This window comes from Nicotiana tabacum, chromosome 3 (assembly GCF_000715075.1).
Source record: "Nicotiana tabacum cultivar K326 chromosome 3, ASM71507v2, whole genome shotgun sequence".
Lineage (NCBI taxonomy): Eukaryota > Viridiplantae > Streptophyta > Magnoliopsida > Solanales > Solanaceae > Nicotiana > Nicotiana tabacum.
In genome coordinates, this window is record NC_134082.1 from 194896452 (window position 1) to 194918326 (window position 21875).

At 36.8% G+C, this 21875-nt stretch overlaps 1 long non-coding RNA gene across 1 annotated transcript; it reads right to left on the reverse strand.

The window, feature by feature from the left end:
- Positions 1 to 1706: 1706 nt before the first annotated feature.
- LOC142175420 (uncharacterized) lies at positions 1707 to 3246 on the reverse strand. The gene is made up of 2 exons (XR_012704448.1): positions 2632 to 3246; positions 1707 to 1999 (listed from the first exon to the last, which is right to left on the reverse strand). It is a non-coding gene; the product is annotated as an uncharacterized LOC142175420 (long non-coding RNA).
- Between the last annotated feature and the right edge of the window lie 18629 nt (positions 3247 to 21875).

A 21875-nucleotide genomic window follows, 5' to 3' on the forward strand; every position in this document is an offset into this window, starting at 1 on the left:
AGATGCTTGTATAAAGGTGTATAAGGTGTGTTTTTTACACTCATATACACTATTATCCAAGATTATACATAATTATACAAAAAACTGACTTCGTCTTCTTCCTTGCGTCTTTTCTGAAATCTTGCTCAAATCTACTCCAAATCACTTCAAATTTAAATTTTGAACCCCTTTTGATATTTTCAATCAATTGGAACAACACCTAATCCAAACAACTAACAAAGTCAAAAAAATTCATTCTCGAAAACAAAGTTTTGAATGGTCTTCAATGGTGAACTTCTACTCTTCAATTTTTTTACATTGCAACCAGGTGACACAAGAGGAGAAGCAGAAAATACACAGCCTCTTGAAGCATAATTAGAATATTTGAGAAGAAGAGAGAGTTGTGAGAACACAGACCCGCTTGAATTGCCCATTTTCTACCCGCTCATATCCGACCCGACTCGCCCGTTTGCCGCCCCTATGCATGAGTTATGAATCAAATGAATGGAATTAATGAAAGAAATTAAATTTCATACATGTTAATCCTATTCTGGACCGTTTCGAAAGACCGCTAAATTAGTCGTTGCCATAGTGCTAATGAATTATATTTTCCTTAGTCGTATAATGACTGATCAAAAGCTATAGTTGACTTAATTTTACTCAACACATAACTACATGACTGCACGAGTATATAGAAGAAGTTGAAAGTACTAGTGAGTTCTAACTTGAACGGTAAGCTTGGACGTGCATGATTTGAAAATTCAGATTCAATTATAGATATTCTCTTTATCCTCTTTTGTGCATATGGAATTTTTTTATAGTTAAATTAAATAAAAGTATTATTCAATTTTCCAATTAATTTAACTCTTAGGATTAACATGTTGGAATTAGGTAAGTAGGTGCAGTACAGTGAGAACGGATCCAAACGATGGAAAGAGATCACTAGTCAAACAAAATGACAAATACTGAGTGTTACTGATTGTAGCTAGACGGTTGTTTGTACTTTAATTATTAAAAAAAGGATAATAAGTGTAGTTAGAAATGAGACATAGGGTGTACATAGGTCGGGTTGATTCAGATTTTGTAATTACCAAACCAAACCAATTGTTTTGAGTTATTAAATTTAAAGACCAAATCAAACCAATAAAATTCGGGTTTTTCAATCTCGACTTTTTTCGGATTTTCGGGTTATTTGGGGTTTTCGGTTTTTTCGGATTTTCGGGTTATTTGGGATTTTCGGGTTTTTTTCTGGTAAAATCTTCGTAACACAAAACATATAACTTGTGCTCAAAATATTTCTTTAATCCTAGTAAGATCCAACTATATAAGGTATTTTTCAAGAAAATAATATAAAATATGAAATGTGTCATGGCATTATCCTAAAATATTCAACAATAAAGACAATAAAATTATGTAATATAAATACTGCTAACTAAAAAGCCATAATAAAAATAAACATAATCTAAAGTATTAAGTCATGCTAAAATAAGTAGACTAATAAGGGAGTATTAATTACATGACTAAATGCTAAAGAAAAAATAAAAATAGGTTATGCATTTTTATCTAAATTATTGCCAAACAAAAAATAGATATTCAATACATTTGTCACGCCCAAACCCGGGGAGGCGTGGCTGGCACCTAGTGCCGCACTAGCCCGAACGAACCACTTTGCAACATTTTTTTCTTTGTAACTATCATGGGCCAACATGACCACAACTCGTAATGTATAACTATAAGTGGGCAATACTATATCAATAAACTATCGTTCTTAAAACATGAATACACATGGGTCGTCAAGACCTCTGACATACTGTACAAAATGAACCTCTGTCTGCAAAGCCTCTAAGATTATTTGACATTAAATCGGATAGGGTACCGGCCTACCCATAAGCTTGTAGCAAAATTCTGACATGATGACTCATAGACTCGGCTGCACTTCGAATGAGGTGGAGTCTTATTAATCCTTCGCTAAATGCCAATCTCGTCTACTACGAGGGCTCATCAAACTGATTAACTATACCTGCAGGCATGAATGCCGCGTCTCCAACAGAAGAACGTCAGTATGAAAAATGTACTGAGTACGTAAGGCAGAACTGAAACATAACAATGATTCAACATTAATTAAAGACATAAAAAAATAAACCTGAATCTCTGAAGTAACTGCCCGACCGGCCGTAGCACGGTGGTAAATGCATGACTGCCCGACCGGCCGTAACTCGGTGGTAAATGTGTAACTGCCCAACCGGCTGTAGCACAGTGATAAATGTATAACTGCCCAATCGGTGGTAAATAATGATACATAACTCTCCAACTAATCAGTGGTAACTGCCCGACCAGCCGTAGCGCGATGGTAACTGCCCAACCGGCCGTAGCACGATGGTAAATATGTAACTGCCCAACCGGCCGTAGCTTGGTGATAAATGCATATGCATGAAGATACACGTATTACAGTATTATGAACATTAACGTATTTATCAAATACCTCAATAGAGAACTAGATACGTACTTAGACATGCTTGAATATCACTTTATGGGAATGAATAATATAGATATCCTTAACTGCTAAGAGTAGAAACACTTATGGAATAGCATTATGTTTCCGTATCGTTACTTGGATCATGCCAAAAGAAAGAAGGGATAGTCTTAACATACCTTATCGTCGAATATTTAGCCCAAAACCGAGCCACGGCTCTGTCATGGGGATCAGTCGAAAGCAATGGATTCAGTGGCCATGTCTTGTCGATATATTCACGATGACCAGGGATTCACAGACTGATTTTTCACCATGGATTAGCACAACAACTTTCTTGTGAATTGGATTGTATTTCAAAAGCAAAGGACTTTTGTGGGACATGTCTTCTTCCATGTATTCATAAGTTATTCCTTTTAGCTTTAGTGCCCAAATTACTTGTGTGTGAAAAAAAACCGGAAAGGATGGTTGTTAGGTTGATTGGTAAAACATCACTTTAAAGTTTAATATGTGCATAGTAAAGTGAACTTCGAATTCTTAAAAACTCTCAAAGTTGTATAGAATAAATAGTATTATCAGGTAACAATGTCAAATATTTTGGCTTCACAAATCAGAAAAGATGTCATATAGATTGGAAGTGAAGCCTATTAACTTCACTGTTTCCGTTTCAAAAGGTGAATTTAGTGAAAAATTAAAGAATGAAAAAGTACACTTGTTGTAGTATTTGTGTAATTACTTAGAAAAGGAATATTTACTTACTAAAAGAAAGGAAAAAAAAATGTTTGGCGTACCTTAGGCTTTCTTGATAACAAATTTTTAGCCAAATGAGATAAAGTACTTATCTCTTTAAAAATTGTCATCTTGCAAATTAATTTAAGAGTCATCTTATAGGTATTGTATGGCTGCCACGTCGTGGGCCTCCTAGGCCTTATCCCAACATCTTAATTAATAACTCACTAATTCTTAATTAATTAGTTAATCTCTCATTAATAAAAAATTAACCAATTACCCGTATAATTAAGAATTATCTCAAATTACTTAAAATTCTACTTATTTTTAGTACACTTTATATAACTTACTATCATGATCATGTGGTACCATATAAAATAAATACATACACTATTTTTTCAGTAAAATATCCATGTAAAAATGCATATATTTTCTCAACTTATAATTCTGCTAATCTCATATATAGAGTATAAATTTTCGTACGTTTAATTTTTGAAATGGTAAAAAGATAACCTTCTTTTCATGTGAAAAAATAATTTTTATCTTTACAATAAAGATAACCTCATAAACTTTCCCATATCGTGTGTACAATTTAAAACATATTCGAAAGTAGTAATATTAATAACTATATAAAATCAGATTCTTCAAACCATTTTTTTTCTTTACAAAAATGTTTCACTTAAAATACCATATCAAATATATATATAACGGTATCAAGGTTGTTAAACTTACGGGGTGTAACATTGGGCTAGTTCATGTTGAATTGAATATTTTTTGTTAGCATTAATATTGATTTGATTTTAGTTTGGGCTTTTGTTAGCATTATTTAAGTTACTAATATTAATGTTTATAAAATTTATTGGAACATTCAAAAGTTCTAACTCCAACCTTGAAATAATACTTTAAAAGATAAAATTATGAAAAAATTTAAGAAATATTTATAAATTACATCACAATAAGTATATTTATATATTAAATATATCTAAAATTTCTATATATGTAATGTCGGGTTGGTTTGGTTTCAGTTTGACTTTCTTTAGTTAAAACCAAACCAAACCAATTATGGTCGGGTTTTTTTTCCAACACCAAACCAAATCAAACCAAATCACAGTCGATTTTGTTTTTCTCGGTTTGACTCGGATTATCGAATTGGTACGGTTTGTCAGTTTCCTTTTGTACACCCCTAATGAGATGTAATATCAGATCAATGTTGTATTTCTGCTATACACTTTGTTTTTCTTAATACTGTCTAACCAACTTTTACTACTATATTTGGAGTTTAATTAAAGTCTACTGGTGTACATTAAGCATATGCATCAAGAAATTAAAGCACATATCAGCTGTAGACATGTAATTTTTGACCCACGCATTAAAATCACCTCTAATAGTCCTAGTATTTTTAGGATATTTATTTGGTTTATTTCTATAGGATTTTACTTTATTGTTAATTTTAATTCTAGTTTTTAAAGCACATAAATTTGAAAACACAAAAATAGTTTCACTTTTATAATATTTCTCATGTTATACAAATATTTTTATAATTTAATATAATTGAATATCACTAGTCTTTCTTATAGTGACGTTAGTCTAATTTTTCTATCTTTTCTATTTTTACTTTAACATAATCTTTGGAAAAATACAAAAAATATATATATAATTCCACATTTAATATAGATTTAGTTTAGTTAAAATTAATTAGTATTTTGTTATTCTTTTGTTTAAAAAAAAGGAAAAAATGAGAAATGAAAGAAAAGAAAAAAGAAGAATGAATTTTAGGGCTAGTCTTGTCTTAAAAAAAAGACCAAATTGAGCCAAACCTGAGCCCAACAGTGCCAAGACCCAGCTGACCCCTTACCCAGTGCGCTCGACCCGCGAAACCCGTCCAACCTCCCCATCTCCCCACTCAAATCTCAGCCATCAATTTAATTTCATCCAATGGCCACGATTAATCCCCATACCCCCATATAAAAACTTAATCTTCACTAACCCTATCCTTAACCAAAGAACACCAAATCGGCGCCCCACCCCTTCACACGCCTCTGCCGCTATGACACCTCCCAAACCCACCGGAAATTCCTTCCACGTAAGCACTGGTCCCCTCATGGTCCCCCCATCATTAGTAATTGATTCTACACCTTTTCTTCCTATTTTTCATCTTCAGATTTACTCTTTTAGGCGAAAATAGGAAAATGGGGTGCGTCGGATTGAGTTGCACTCGATCTACTCCCTCCATTTCCCTTATCTCACCAAAAGAAGAGATTTTTCGATTTTTGTTTTGATTTTCTGGGAATTTCGTTGAGATTTTTCGGTTTTCTTGGAGAGGAAGGAAGTAGAAGCTTCTAGGCTGCCTATATTTGGGTCTTGGATAGGATTTTCAGGCAGAAAAAAGATAAGAGAGAGAAAATAGAGGAAAATTTGGAAAAATTTCGGACTAGGAGACAGACTTAGAAAAAAACACTGGAAGAAAGTTAGGGTTCTCTTCAGTTTTATTGAGATTTTTGTTTGGTTTGCTTTTCCAGAAAAACAGAAATACAAAAAAAATAGTGAGTTTAGATTTTTGTTCGAACTGGTTTCCATTTTGAAAAATCAGAAAATATCCCAAAATATTTTAGTTTCTTCTTTTAATTGATGTTTAAACATGGAGATTGATTGAGCCGAGATCGAGTTCGCCGTTCGAGTTCGAGTTCGTTGGTTTTGCATCCTGTCGCCTTCTAGCTGCAGTCTCATTCGGATTTTCATTGCCGATATATTCAATTCAAAACGAAATTAATCAAAGCCTCGATCAAACAGGTTCAATTTCCTTCTCTTTTCTTAATCTATCTTTGGTGTTTGATTGAAAATAGGATGAGAGCCGGGTTTGATCAGTTTATAGATTGTTTGATCCACTGTTACTTTGAGATTAACAAATGAACTAAGATTGTTCCGTTAGCTCATCATTCTCTGTTGCAAATTTGGCTAGTTTCGTGTTTAATGAGATTAGTTCCATGAGTTTAAACTGAAACTCTGCTCTAAATTCTCTTGATATTTGTTTGTCGAAAGTCGAATTAGGAGCATAAAATCAGAACTGTTTGTTAGAGACTCAGTCGAACTTCTTGATTGAATCGTAGATTGAATTGAGTTATTTGTTGGAGATTGTATGAACTGAGTTGTGTCCTTAGGCTTTGCTGCTTGAAAATTTTGAGAGTTCACCATGAATTTTCTTTCTAAACTTTCTTGTTAGCTGAGTCCCGTTGGTAGTTGCTGGTTAGGAGATTTAGTGTAAAATATATATACATTCAGTTGGTAATAGTTCCTTGATTCCTCTCATCTTGCATCAGTTGAAGTAACAATGTGTGAGCCTTTTAATGTCATTCTCATAGTTGTTGGACTTCCATTTAGGCGAGCATGTAGCTAGGAATTGAAGGGTTAAGGTTGATGTTAGTCTTTCCTCCACTCTTTATACATTTTCGCACCATATTTGCATCACATGCATAGATTCTCCGCACCTGTTGGGGTAGTCTGCGCATCAACTGTTGCTCTAGTTTTCTGCAATGTCAAAGTGAACTTGTTTAACATCAGTGATGTATGAAATTTACTGCATCGATGATTAGGTCCCTGCTTAGGTTATTTTGGTGCCTTCTTATTTCTCATATATACTGTAGCTATATGCTTCATCAATAATTTGATTTACAGCTATCATTAAAAAAATGAAAAAAAATTGATGAAGAGGGAATATCATCTGGTTCGTTCTTGGAGTTTGCTTCTTCTGGCTTGGTATAAAATTTGAAGTACTTTAGTGTTCTGTCCTTTGTAAATGGATTTAAACATGATGAAACACTCTGTTAAAGGAAAATATGTTTTTCATAAGAGTAGTATCTTAAGATTTCGACATCATATGGGTTGGAGCTTAAAATCGCAATGTCAAGGGACGTTAATATTCATTTTTAGTCATGAGTCTTTCTTGTAGAGTAGTTTTAAAGATGGAAATTTTGTAGTTAACTTTGCCAAGGTTGTGGTTATTTTCCTTGCTTTGTGTTGGCAGGTCACTATGAGAAATTGTTGAGTTGGCATTGCCAATTCCTTGTTTACATTTAGATGATGTGATTTACGTTTAAGTATGCCTTTTATTTGCACCTTTCTTTCTTTTGTGTTTTGTCTGTTTTGAATGCCATACATCAGATTGTGCATATATCTTTATTGATGAATACAGGTTATGAGGGTTGGGATTTAAGAGACTAAAAGAATTTGAGCATGAATGGAATCTCATTTTTACTTAGTTCTCTTTTATTTGCTATATTTCATCCGCTAGGAGCATGTTAGGTCGTCATCATTTGGGTAGGCAAGCCATAGGACTTCTGTTAATTTTGAGGCGTGAGGTCGTTCCCTTAGTTAAATTTATCCGTTGAATGCCTCGAAGGACTTGTGTATATTTTATTCCGGGGAATGCCCCATAGTACTTGTATTTGGAGGCCAAAAGTAGAGCTTGTAGTATTTTATTTTTACTTTTATTTTTCTTTTATTAGGCGGGGACGACCTCGAGCCCTTTTGTGTGTTTATTTTTCTTTGTTCGTTTTACCTAAATTCGAATATTCTGAAAGTCAATTTGATCGAGTACGCAACTGTACTAGTTACGGGACTTGGGGAGTGCCTAACACCTTCTCCCCGAGTCATATGAACCCCCTTACCCGAATCTCTGGTGCAAACTTAGTTTTGGAGTCCAAAGTGTTTAAAAAGGAAAATCATTTTTATAAAAACAGTGACCTGACACACCGAAACCAATGTCAGGTGGTGACTCTGAGTTATTTCCTTTTGAACACAATTTTATCACGTTCTAATTGGAAAACCCTTTTCAACTTTACTATATTTTTTTTTTATTTATTTAAGAGGGTTGGTGAGTTTGTAAAAAAAGAAGGGGTGTGATATCTCTAGCGTTTGCTTTTTCTGGCTTGGTATAAAATTTGAAGTACTTTAGTGTTCTGTCCTTTGTAAATGGATTTAAACATGGTGAAACACTCTGTTAAAGGAAAATGTGCATAAGAGTAGTATCTTAAGGTTTCGACATCATATGGGTTGGAGCTTAAAATCGCAATGTCAGTGACGTTGATATTCATTTCAATCATGAGTCTTTCTTGTAGAGTAGTTTTAAAGATGGAAATTCTGTAGTTAACTTTGCCAAGGTTGTGGTTATTTTCCTTGCTTTGTGTTGGCAGGTCACTATGAGAAATTGTTCAGTTGGCATTGCCAATTCCTTGTTTACATTTAGATGATGTGATTTACGTTTAAGTATGCCTTTTATTTTCACCTTTCTTTCTTTTGTGTTTTGTCTGTTTTGAATGCCATACATCACATTGTGCATATATCTTTATTGATGAATACGGGTTAAAAGGGTTGGGATTTAAGAGACTAAAAGAATTTGAGCATGAATGAAATCTCCTTTATACTTAGTTCTCTTTTATTTGCTATATTTCATTCGCTAGGAGCATGTTAGGTCGTCATCATTTGGGTAGACAAACCTTAGGACTTCTGTTAATTTTGAGGCGAGAGGTTGTTCCCTTAGTTAAATTTATCCGGGGAATGCCCCGAAGGACTTGTGTATATTTTATTCCGGGGAATGCCCCATAGTACTTGTATTTGGAGGCCAAAAGTAGAGCTTGTAGTATTTTATTTTTATTTTTATTTTTCTTTTATTAGGCAGGGACGACCTTGAGCCCTTTTGTGTGTTTATTTTTCTGTGTTCGTTTTACCTCAATTCGAATATTCTGAAAGTCAACTTGATCAAGTACGCAACCATACTAGTTACGGGACATGGGAAGTGCCTAACACCTTCTCCCCGAGTCAAATGAACCCCCTTACCCAAATCTCTGGTGCAGACTTAGTTTTGGAGTCCAAAGTGTTTAAAAAGGAAAATTATTTTTATAAAAACGGTGACCTGACACACCGAAACAAATGTCAAGTGGCGACTCTGAGTTATTTCCTTTTGAATACAATTTTGTCACGTTCTAATTGGAAAACCCTTTTCAAGCTTTACTAAATCTTTTTTTATTTATTTAAGAGGGTTGGTGAGTTTATAAAAAAGAAGGGTTGTGACATCTCTGGCGTTTGCTTTTACTAGCTTGGTATAAAATTTGAAGTACTTTAGTGTTCTGTCCTTTGTAAATGGATTTAAACATGGTGAAACACTCTGTTAAAGGAAAATGTGTTTTTCATAAGAGTAGTATCTTAAGGTTTCGACATCATATGGGTTGGAGCTTAAAATCGCAATGTCAGTGACGTTGATATTCATTTTCAATCATGAGCCTTTCTTGTAGAGTAGTTTTAAAGATGGAAATTCTATAGTTAACTTTGTCAAGGTTGTGGTTATTTTCCTTGCTTTGTGTTGGCAGGTCACTATGAGAAATTGTTCAGTTGGCATTGTCAATTTCTTGTTTACATTTAGATGATGTGATTTACATTTAAGTATGCCGTTTATTTGGACCTTTCTTTCTTTTGTGTTTTGTTTGTTTTGAATGCCATACATCACATTGTGCATATATCTTTATTGATGAATACAGGTTATGAGGGTTGGGATTTAAGAGACTAAAAGAATTTGAGCATGAATGGAATATCCTTTTTACTTAGTTCTCTTTTATTTGCTATATTTCATCCGCTAGGAGCATATTAGGTCGTCATCATTTGGGTAGGCAAGCCTTAGGACTTCTGTTAATTTTGAGGCGAGAGGTCATTCCCTTAGTTAAATTTATCCGGGGAATGGCCCAAAGGACTTGTGTATATTTTATTTCGGGTGCCCCATAGTACTTGTATTTGGAGGCCAAAAGTAGAGCTTGCAGTATTTTATTTTTATTTTTATTTTTCTTTTATTAGGCGGGAACGACCTCGAGCCCTTTTGTGTGTTTGTTTTTCTGTGTTCGTTTTACCTCAATTCGAATATTCTGAAAGTCAACTTGATCGAGTACGCAACCGTACTAGTTACGGGATTTGGGGAGTGCCTAACACCTTATCCCCGAGTCAAATGAACCTCCTTACCCAAATCTGTGGTGCAGACTTAGTTTTGGAGTCCAAAGTGTTTAAAAAGGATTATCATGTTGATAAAAACGGTGACCGGATACACCGAAACCAATGTGAGGTGGCGACTCTGAGTTATTTCCTTTTGAACACAATTTTGTCACGTTCTAATTGGAAAACCCTTTTCAAGCTTTACTAAATCTTTTTTTTATTTATTTAAGAGGGTTGGTGAGTTTGTAAAAAAAAGGGTGTGACATCTCTGGCGTTTGCTTTTTTTGGCTTGGTATAAAATTTGAAGTACTTTAGTGTTCTGTCCTTTGTAAATGGATTTAAACATGGTGAAATATTCTGTTAAAGGAAAATGTGTTTTTCATAAGAGTAGTATCTTAAGGTTTCGACATCATATGGGTTGGAGCTTAAAATCACAATGTCAGTGACGTTGATATTCATTTTCAGTCATGAGTCTTTCTTGTAGAGTAGTTTTAAAGATGGAAATTCCGTAGTTAACTTTGCCAAGGTTGTAGTTATTTTACTTGCTTTGTTTTGGCAAGTCACTATGAGAAATTGTTCAGTTGGCATTGCCAATTCCTTGTTTGCATTTAGATGATGTGATTTACGTTTAAGTATGCCTTTTATTTGCACCTTTCTTTCTTTTGTGTTTTTTCTTTTTTGAATGTCATACATCACATTGTGCATATATCTTTATTGATGAATACGGGTTATGAGGGTTGGGATTTAAGAGACTAAAAGAATTTGAGCATGAATGGAATCTCCTTTTTACTTAGTTCTCTTTTATTTGCTATATTTCATCCGCTAGGAGCATGTTAGGCCGTCATCATTTGGGTAGGCAAGCCTTAGGAGTTCTGTTAATTTTGAGGCGAGAGGTCGTTCCCTTAGTTAAATTTATCCTGGGAATGCCCCGAAGGACTTGTGTATATTTTATTCCGGGTGCCCCATAGTACTTGTATTTGGAGGCCAAAAGTAGAGCTTGTAGTATTTTATTTTTATTTTTATTTTTCTTTTATTAGGCGGGGACGACCTCGAGCCCTTTTGTGTGTTTTTTTTTTCTGTGTTCGTTTTACCTCAATTCGAATATTCTGAAAGTCAACTTGATCAAGTACGCAACCGTACTAGTTACGAGACTTGGGGAGTGCCTAACACCTTATCCCCGAGTCAAATGAACCCCCTTACCCGAATCTCTGGTGCAGACTTAGTTTTGGAGTCCAAAATGTTTAAAAAGGAAAATCATTTTTATAAAAACGGTGACCGGATACACCGAAACCAATGTCAGGTGGCGACTCTGAGTTATTTCCTTTTGAACACAATTTTGTCACGTTCTAATTGGAAAACCCTTTTCAAGCTTTACTAAATCTTTTTTTATTTATTTAAGAGGGTTGGTGAGTTTGTAAAAAAGAAGGGGTGTGACATCTCTGGCGTTTGCTTTTTCTGGCTTGGTATAAAATTTGAAGTACTTTAGTGTTCTGTCCTTTGTAAATGGATTTAAACATGGTGAAACACTCTGTTAAAGGAAAATGTGTTTTTCATAAGAGTAGTATCTTAAGGTTTCGACATCATATGGGTTGGAGCATAAAATCACAATGTCAGTGACGTTGATATTCATTTTCAGTCATGAGTCTTTCTTGTAGAGTAGTTTTAAAGATGCAAATTCCGTAGTTAACCATGCCAAGGTTGTAGTTATTTTCCTTGCTTTGTGTTGGCAAGTCACTATGAGAAATTGTTCAGTTGGCATTGCCAATTCCTTGTTTGCATTTAGATGATGTGATTTACGTTTAAGTATGCCTTTTATTTTCACCTTTCTTTCTTTTGTGTTTTTTCTGTTTTGAATGCCATACATCACATTGTGCATATATCTTTATTGATGAATGCGGGTTATGAGGGTTGGGATTTAAGAGACTAAAAGAATTTGAGCATGAATGAAATCTCCTTTTTACTTAGTTCTCTTTTATTTGCTATATTGCATCCGCTAGGAGCATGTTAGGCCGTCATCATTTGGGTAGGCAAGCCTTAAGAGTTTTGTTAATTTTGAGGCGAGAGGTTGTTCCCTTAGTTAAATTTATCCGGGGAATTCCCCGAGGGACTTGTGTATATTTTATTCCGGGGAATGTCCCGTAGTACTTGTATTTGGAGGCTAAAAGTAGAGCTTGCAGTATTTTATTTTTATTTTTCTTTTATTAGGCAGGGACGACCTCAAGCTCTTTTGTGTGTTTATTTTTCTGTGTTCGTTTTACCTCAATTCAAATATTCTGAAAGCCAACTTGATCGAGCATGGAATCGTACTAGTTACGGGACTTGGGGAGTGCCTAACAACTTCTCCTCGAGTCAAATTAACCCCCTTACCCAAATCTGTGGTGCAGACTTAGTTTTGGAGTCCAAAGTGTTTAAAAAGGAAAATTCATTTTTATAAAAACGATGACCTGACACACCGAAATTAATGTCAGGTGGCGACTCTGAGTTATTTCATTTTGAACACAATTTTGTCACTTTCTAATTGGAAACCCCTTTTCAAGCTTTACTAAATATTTTTTTATTTATTTAAGAGGGTTGGTGAGTTTGTAAAAAAGAAGGGGTGAGACATCTCTGGCGACTCTGCTGGGGACTTGCAGGTTTGAGCTAGTACTTGATCTTGTTGGTTTTTAGGATATTCAGTTAAGTTTTTATGTGTTTCGTTTGCTTTTTATTTTGTTTATGCCGTTTTTATTTGCTAGTTGCTTATTTGCTTACAGTTTTTCCTTTATGTGTTACTGCTTTATAGATTATCATCATTTGCATAACCGTGAGTCTTCTTTCTGCAACAAGTCTTCCGGAGTACGTTTGAGCGTACACGGCCTTTTTGTAAGTCACTCGTGTCTTTAGGGGGGTGGCGTGGGAGTGTGGAGTGGGCGGACAACTAGAGCAGCCGCCATCTACCACGTGCCGCCCCGAATTGCCTTGTCTAGTGAACCCCAACCGTAGGTCAGCCTTTAGGTCATACTTATGTGCATCATATCATTCAAACCTAGCCGGGTTCGGTCCCAAGCACCGTGTCTCGTTGTAGGAGGCCTACCCAAATTATGTCAAAATGGACTCATGGCCCAAAAAGATATTTAATCATCCCTGTGTGCTACATGTTGCATCTCTTTAAGGGTAAAAGGGTCATTTGGCGGACCAAGGATATTTGAGGGTGAAATATAAAATGAAGTAGGTGATTTTACACTTTCCCATTATTTTCCAAAAAATGAAAAAGATAATCCAAAAAAGATTTTACACTTTTCCATTATTTTCCAAAAAAGACAAAAAAAAGTTGAAAATAGAAAATCCAAAAGATTTTACACTTTTCCATTATTTTCCAAAAAATATAAATTGAAAATAGAAAATCCAAAAGATTTTACACTTTTCCATTATTTTCCAAAAAAAATTCAAACAAAGGGAGGAAAAGAAAATCCCAAATAGATTTTACATCTTTTATCCTTTTCCAAAAATTCAAAAAAAAATCCAAAAATATTTTACATTTTCCATCATTTCTCAAAAGACAAAAAAAAATGGTTTTCCAAATTAGTTGCATTTTTTTTGAAGGCTTTATCCCATGTCCAATCTTCCCGAACTACGTGAACCTGATTCTCGTCTTTCGAGACGTGATACGTAGGCAACCCACATAGGGTCCGGTCCTCCTAGTGTCTTAGGTTCTTGGCTTTGCGGGGTCTTAGACATATCTTGCATTTCTAGCCATTTTCGGCCACATCGGTCATTCTTGCAAATTGGGGTCATTTTCGCAAAGGTGGTTCAATAACCCATGTCTTAGGATCTTGAGTCCACAACTAGGTGTCATATTATTTTAAGGTCCGTCCTTTTCAAGTTTGCATCTTTAGCCATTTCTGGCCATATCAGCCGTTTTTGCAAAATGGGTCATTTCTGTAAATTAATTTTGGGCCATGATTATTAAGAGTTAGAATTCATATAAGCTTTAGTGAGGTATTCTCATGTCTTTGAGGTCACCTTTCTTGAGTTTGCATTTTTAGCCACTTTTGGCCCCTCAGGCCATTTTGCAGAAATAGCCCAACCGCCCGCTAGGAAATGTCGTGGTGTCACATAATATCTTGAGTCATTAACCATATTTTTCCCATACAGGTATGGATCCACTCACCAATGCTAGAGTATCAATGGTGGTCAAAGTCCCTAGAAGGCTAGTAAAATGGTGGAACATGTTCACATTACTTGAGCAACATAATTTGATGGGTAAATTAGGGACTCTTATTTCTTTGATGGACATCACTCCCCGTCCCAACTTTGTAGAAGCAATGTTGACATTTTGGGACCCATAGGGAATGGTATTCAAGTTTGGGGATCTTGAGATGACACCCACCTTAGCTGAGATAGCCAGGTTAACCTGCTTGCCATACCTAGACAAGGATTTAATTTACACAAGGGCTCATTCAAGCACCAAGTTCCTTAGGATCATAGGTATGAATTTGGCAACTCACATGGGATGTCTAGATCAATCTTGGGTACCTTTGGACTTTTTATTCGAGAGGTTTGCTCGTCCTACGGGGTATGAGACCTTCGTAGATGAATTTTCCATATCATATGATTCTTGGAAGAAGAGGCATCCTATGGTCTTCGCTATTGCATTGTTGGGTCTCCTGGTATTTCCTTTGGAGGGTAGACATATTAGCACGCATCTGGGGTCAATAGCCTTTGCACTCTTTCATGATAAACATAGTAGTAAGGTCACCGTGGTTCCAACAATTTTGGCAGAGATCTATAATGCTTTGACCAGGATTCAAGAAGGTGGGAGGTTCTTTGAGGGAAGCAACTTGTTGCTACAGCTATGGATGATGGAACAATTACATCCCGCCACCGTGTTTGAGAAATATGTGATTGACCGTTGTCTGAGAGATCGAGTGAAGTGCATCGAGCATAGGATGACGTTCGATAAGTTTGCCTTACCACTCGGAGTTTAGGATTGGGTTGATTATTTAGGATCTTTAACTGAAGAGAAGACTTTGTGGTCAAACCTATGGATTGATTTGGACGTGATCTTATCAGGGTCTCGCGTGCAAGACTTCTTGGTACTGATCGGACTTTGGTGTACTAGACCATATACCCCTGCTAGAGTGATGCGTCAGTTAGGGAGGCGGCAAGAAGTCCCCTACATTCCTGATTCTCGTGACTTCATTAGGGAATTTGACACTATGCTGTATAGGGAGGTAGACATCCAGACCTATTGGCGTCATGCAATGAAGATGGGTAGGGATACTTTAGTTGCTGACCCACATTCAACCTGGGTATACCCATGAGTACTTCATATGGCTACCGTCTACTCAGCGGGGGGTTAGCAGGCCATTGCCCCGACGTGTTAGAGGAGTATTTGACGAGGAGGCCACCTCACGGATATTGCTTAGACAGTTGATGGATCGATTTACCCAGGAAGAAGAGGCCCATGCAGCAGAAAGGGTTGGGGTTCGAGCCACACTTCAGTCACTGAGATCACAGTTGGCAGGGTTGGTAGAGAACATGGGATAGCACCGTGAGTACCTTACTAGAGTTAGCCTTCCAGATGTAGGCGCGCATTCCAGGATTCTCATTCCCAATCTTCGAGGTGTCCTTGTAGGGTATAATATAGAGCTTAGATTTGATAGGATTGACGGGGCCATCCGAATCTTCATCGGACCCGTCCTAGCCAGGACCGTCGCATTCGGGAGCAGTTTGAGAAGTCATTCTATTTAGACGTTTTGAGATTGTCTTATGATGTCCTTTACTTTAGTGTCTTGTCTAGGAGTACTGAGTCCTATAGGTAGTGTCAGAGTCTGTCATAGTGTAGTCGAGTCTGTCATGTTTTTCATTATCGTAATTCCCATTGTATTTTAATATCGAAACGTTTTAAATGAAAAATCCCAAAAAAAAGATTTTATTTTTAGTTTATTTTCCATCACTCTTCCAGAACTATGGTCGGTCTGATTCATAAGGGATATGATATGTAGGTAACCTACATCGGGTCAATCAAATTATTTTTGGTTCAAAATAAAAAGAGAAAGAAAAAGAAAAGAGTGATAAGAGGTGTTGGAAAAGAAAGAGAAGGAAGGATCGAAATGGGCAAATCAGGATGATGCCCTATGACCCTGCGACGCTCAAAGCCATTTTAGAACCGTTAATTGTTGCTAGGTGCATTGCACGTAATGTGATATATTATTTAATAAATGCCCTAATGCTAACATGGTGGTTTTGTGTTGTTGTCCTCTGTTATCTTTATTTAATAACAGGAAGGTGATTAGTTTGTTGGCATCCTGGCAAGTCATCCATACAACACCCGATCAAAGCGTCAAATAGTCATGGCTAGCAAGGAAACAGACATTGGAGTTGTAGACCCACCAAGGGAGATTGTTGAGTCGGAATCGGAATTGCAAGAGGAGGTCCGGAGGTTGAAGCACCAGATGGCAGAAATGTATCAAGCCTGGATTAAGGGACACCCTCCACCCTCGTTCCCTACCAACTACACAGAAAACCCTGCTTCCATTCCACCACTCTCTCAATCCCAGATGCCCAATATCATTGATCTTTCCCCACAACACGCATCTGGCTTTACCCCTTACCACAACTACCACGGCACTTCAACCCAAACTGTTCATGCTCCGCCAGCCAAAACAACCTCGTACCCTGCTCCGACATCTGCTCCTATTTTTGTACCCCCTCCACAAGCTACCCTCCACCAATCCTCTAGTAAGCCCGCATTCCCCTCTCTAGATGCCCATTACTATGCACCAGAGCCCACCTTCAAAGTCCCAGATCCTTACTCTTACACTCCCCAATTTGAGCCTCATGTTGAAACTAACAAACCACCCAAGAACGCAGAGCAAGAAGAGATGTTTAGAAAGGTACAGAGTCTGGAGCAATCATTGAGAAATATGCAAGGATTGAGAAACCAGGTGAGTGTGGCCTATAAGGATTTATGTTTGTTCCCCGATGTCCAACTGCCTGCCGGGTTCAAGATGCCCATGTTTGACTTGTATGACGGCCATGGGGATCCTGTAGCTCATCTGAGGGGTTATTGTAGTAAAATGAGAGGCGCTGGGGGAAAAGACGAATTACTAATGGCATACTTCAGCCAAAGTCTGAGTGGGGCAGCTTTAGAATGGCACCCGCCAGGACGCTAGCAGGTGGTACACCTGGGACGATATGGCTCAGGCCTTCGCCCGGCACTTTCAGTACAATATAGACATTGTTCCAAACCGCCTATCTCTGACCAAGGTGGAAAAGAAACCCAGTGAAAGCTTTAGATAATATGGGTTCCGATGGAGGGAGTAAGCTGCACGAGTCAATCCTCCGATGGAAGAGGACGAGATGGTTAAATACTTTCTTCAAGCCCTGGAGACCACTTACTATGGTCACTTGATCTCAGCCATTAGTAAGTCTTTCAATGATGTGGTGAAGATGGGAGAAATGGTGGAAAATGGGCTCAAGTCGAGTAAGATCATGAGCTATTCTGCTATAAAAGCTACCACTCAGGCAATCCAGAGTGGTTCCAGAGGCTTGCTAGGCAAGAAGAAGAAGGAAGATGTCGCTATGGTTGTCTCCGAATCATGGCATGGCCAGAGGGGTTCACCTCATCAATACACCCATCCTCGACCCCGACCTCAAACCTACGCCCAAGATCCAAATAATCCACCTCAACATTACTTTTCCCCGCAAAACCCCTAATACTCAGCCAGGCCATCCCAATACATTGTTCACCATGCACAGTCATATGCTCAACCCCCTCCTTACCCGCAATGGCGTGCTCCAACTCCGCAGAATATCTACCCAGCTCCACAAAATACCTATCCACCCCCACAACCCTATCAAAACGCCACTGGTTCAAATTTTCGATCAAGGCCAGAGTATAGAAGAGAGAGGCAACAGCGGAAACAAACTTTCACCCCGCTTGGAGAGTCCAAGCCTAAAGCAACTACGCATTTGCAACTTGCGAGGGCCATGAAAATCCGCTAAATGGCACTCCTCGGTTTCTAAGGACAAACAAGATCAATTAAACAAGGGTCATACAATTGAGATTTTTGTTTGGCATGGCACGCCCCAATTCCAATTTTTTAAAGAGAACTCAAACTAAACTTTGGAGGGTCATAAGCTATTTGTATTACCTAATATAGCACACTTCCAATCTATTCTTGAAAAGCCCAATTAATTAACTAAGGAAAATTTGCGGAACTTCTACCTGTTTAAACTAAGGGTTCTACCCTACAAGTTTACTAAAATGCAGTGCATTAGAAAATTAAAGGCCCAAAGGGAAGCTATTTCAAACACCACTGAACGGACCCTTTTAAAATGTCTTCAAGCTTTGGGCTTAACCAAGCCCAATTTCAGATGAAAAAAAGCGTCCATGGGTCTGATTGTGATTATTCTTCAGCTGGACCTGCATTAGGACCAACTTCTAAGCTCCAAATTATCATGCCAATCAAGAATGCCACTCAACTGATACCGCAGGAAATGTGAAATCGAATTAGCAAGTTAGAATTATGATTTTAAACAACTGATACAAATTAATTAAACTAAAATTCTGATTTCATTTTTTCCAGCATGCGTTTGAATCAAGTCTGCTATGTGAAATGTCCAACAACAACCATACAAGCCATTGGACTCAGCAGATAAGTCCAATGCATCCAACGTGCCATCCTCTCTTGAAAATGGCCCAAAAATCTAAGGTTTCATGGACCAAAGACTTGCAAAAACCCAAAATTAGAAATTAAGACTCGAAATCAAGTCCTATCCAACACCAAGGCCTCAACAAGCTATCAGCTCTCCAAACATTTCTAACATCTCATGCATTGATAACAAACAACAGTGGTTCATACTTGTAATTAATTTTTAAATTATTCTCACAACAAAACATAGGAAATTTAGCCACTCGGACCATATTAATGGCAATTTTATCTATGTAAAATACTGCAAAACTTTCCAAATTTCAAAGTAAGACCTCAAACTATAGGAACACTAACTTAACACACTCAAATAACTTTCTATTACAGCATGTCTGACAATCCACTCATATGATAGATCTCAATCCTTATTATAATGCCGACATTCTGAATTTAAACCTCTATTCTAAATAGCCAACACAACCTTAAACCAATAGCTGAACAAGCAAACCAACATATGCAAAAAAGATTAAGTTACTATAGAATTGGGGAATTTACTAACATAAGATAACCAAATCTAGCAGTAATTACAAAAAGAGATGGTGTTTTCATTTAAATTGCAACTCAAGTTTCCAGATCTTTACACAAATTTAGTCAGGCTTCAATTCCATGACAGTCTCAAATGCATACCTGGAAATTACAAAGGAAAAAGAAGTGAAGGATCGATAGTAAACAGTAGAACACAAGCACAGTAGTATCAATGCAACAGTGTCCTTGCAGCAGCTTGAAACCCTGACTTTACACCCAAAATCAAACTACTTACCAACCCAGGTGCAAGATATGAAAATTTTCAGAGCTTTTAACTAATGAAGAAGATTAGAGACCTCTAGCTAATACAAAATTTGATCCGTTTTATCAAAGAAAATTGGTGGAAATTAGTGTAGCTTCAGAATTTTTCAACTTTTTTGTTCTCTCAGAATGTTTCTCTTCTCTTTTCTTGAATAGCAAGTCTTGGTGCCTTTATAGGCAATGCACTAGGGCAGCTTAAAATGAACTATGTTTTGCACTTCTACCCTTTTTATATTTTGGTTTTTGCTTATATACCCCTAATGTAAAATTCAGAATTTCAAAATAGTCCCAAACCCCCTTTCCTGGAAGCTTCCTATTCAGTTACTACATATTCCCTTCACCTAGATTTCCTAAATTACCCTCCAATTCCCTCGTTTGTACTTTAGTCTCAACTATCTAACCTTCAGCTCGTGGGTCAATTTAAATAGGACCACATCCAGACTATGGGCCTGAATACTATAACCCAATTCCATCAGCTTCAGGCCATTAGCCATCGAGCATTGAGGCTAGATGAACAAGGCTGTCTGGGCAAAAGAAAGAAAAGAAAAAGAAACAAGGGAGACAGAGAACTGATTCCAAAGAACTTAAACGATTCCAACAAAACAAAAAACAAACTCAATTAACCTATCAGCAATTATGAACCAGTCAAATGAATTCAAACAAAACAACCAAACGGGCTACTTAACAGCATCTGGCCCCAAAAGAACTTAAACGATTTTAAATACTAACTATGAATTCCAACCGAATTAATTCTAACCCTTCTAACAAAATTTAAACAATATTAACTCATGGCTACTGCTTAACAAGACTAGTTAGAAACAGAAACAGTAGGACAAGAAAAGAAAAGGAAAGAATGAAGATGGAGTAGAAACAGAATATGAAAAAGACATGGTGAAGGAATACCTAAGGTCGGAGACCAATGGCTTGAGAGACATGTCCGGCAACCTCCAATTCGACCCAAAACTGGTATTAGTCGCATGTTCTCTTTGAGAACAAACGAACAATGCTAGTTCCAGGCTCGATCGTTCATGGAAACGTGAAAGCTTGAAAGGCCTCCTTTTCTTTGTTTTAGATCTGCGACTGACCCGATTTGGTGAGGATTTGGGGAGAGGAGGCGGTGGATTGGGACTCAAGGATGAACAGTGGTTGTATGGTTAGATTTTGGTGGTGTTTGGGAGGTCAACCACCTGTAACAATGGCGGAACCCTTAAGGCTGCTAGGGTTATGAGAGATGAGAGATACAAGAGAGATGACATATGAGAAACTAAGTTGTCTCTGAACATTTCAGGCATTCTTAAGTATATAGTGAGACATTCCTTAGACCTTTGGATGAAACGAATTGAAAGGCCCAGATTTGTCGAGCTCAAACGACACCGTTTGGTTGGATGACAGAATTGGACCGGGTATTGGGACAATTGGGCTGGATTTTGAACGGGTAAGAAGGGAACCGAATATGAGCTTAAAAGATTTGGAAATAATTTAGCCCAGAATCTGTTTTTCATTTTTTTTCCTTTTCAATTTCTTTTTTGTTTCAAATTAGTTCCTTTATTTTCAAACTTTTTCTTTTGATTAATTCTCAAAAATAAAACTAAAAATAATTCCTAAATCAAGTCAATCCTAACACATTAAATTAATTAACTCTAATTAAAACCAACTTGAAAGAAAAATTACCAAGATTCAAAAATTAAAATTAAAAATCGCAAATTAAACTAATATTTTGTGATTTTCCCATTTTTATAAAACAACTAATTTGTTGATTAATCCTAAAATGTAGAATTAAATCCTTAATGCAAATGCAACATATATTTTTTTTATATTTTGCATTAATTAAATAAAGTAAACATGCACAAATAAATGCAAACAATTGACAGAAAATGGCACAAAAATCCACAAAATTGCAACCAATGGAAAAAAAATTATTTTGTTTTGAACTTATGGGAGTAATTCATATAGGGAAAAAATCACGTGCTCACAGCTGCCCTTCTTTTCTCAGAAACACAAAGAATTTTCGTGCAAAGATAAAGTGAGCGGATACGAGTAATCTTTGCCCGTTTGAATACTCCGTTGGAAGCATTTTTGAAAGATTTGACCGCACCTTGCTTCTGAGGTTGCCTATATATCCTTGGCTAAAAAGAAATCAGGTCAGTGTAGTTCAGGAAGTTCTGGTAGCTGGGACTACCATGAAGCTGTGATTTAACTGTTGCTGCTGCTGCTACTGCTTACTGAACCCCCTTATTACACCA